We start from the raw sequence: 531 nt of genomic DNA, 5'->3' as shown, positions 1-531 counted from the left end.
AGAGTCTGTAGCCGAAGTCATGGTTGGTAAGTTCGATTTCTGTATGGAGTAGAAAAAATATATGTGATACATGTAGAACACCAGTTTAAGTGTTATTTTTCAATTACTTTAAGAAACAAAATCATTTGAATGTCTGCCGTCAAGTACTCTCCAATATAAAGAGAGTTGGTCTAACTACAAAAAATAATATTCTGCGGCCTATTTTCATTTTGATTAGTAAATAAGTACTTATTATTTCACAGTATTGACGAGAGTTCGTTCTGTATTTAAACTCCATATCTCTTTAACTTTTTACTAAAACTATACATGTAAGATTAAATCGGCAATCAACAATTATTAGATTCGTCTAAAAGTACAGCGTATTAATTTCTTAAATCCTCTAAAGAAATTTCCCATAGGGGTAGCCAGAGCAAACTTCACTTGGTACAATCTTACAAATCATCCTTGCTTCGTACAGGACCGGGTTACGAGTACTATTACTCCTTACATAAAAATCAAAATCATGCTTAAATATCAATAAAACTCACAAAG

Source organism: Anticarsia gemmatalis, chromosome 22 (assembly GCF_050436995.1).
Source record: "Anticarsia gemmatalis isolate Benzon Research Colony breed Stoneville strain chromosome 22, ilAntGemm2 primary, whole genome shotgun sequence".
NCBI classification, from domain to species: Eukaryota; Metazoa; Arthropoda; class Insecta; order Lepidoptera; family Erebidae; genus Anticarsia; species Anticarsia gemmatalis.
The sequence above is the reverse complement of the archived record's forward strand: the minus strand, read 5'-3'. Positions refer to the sequence as shown.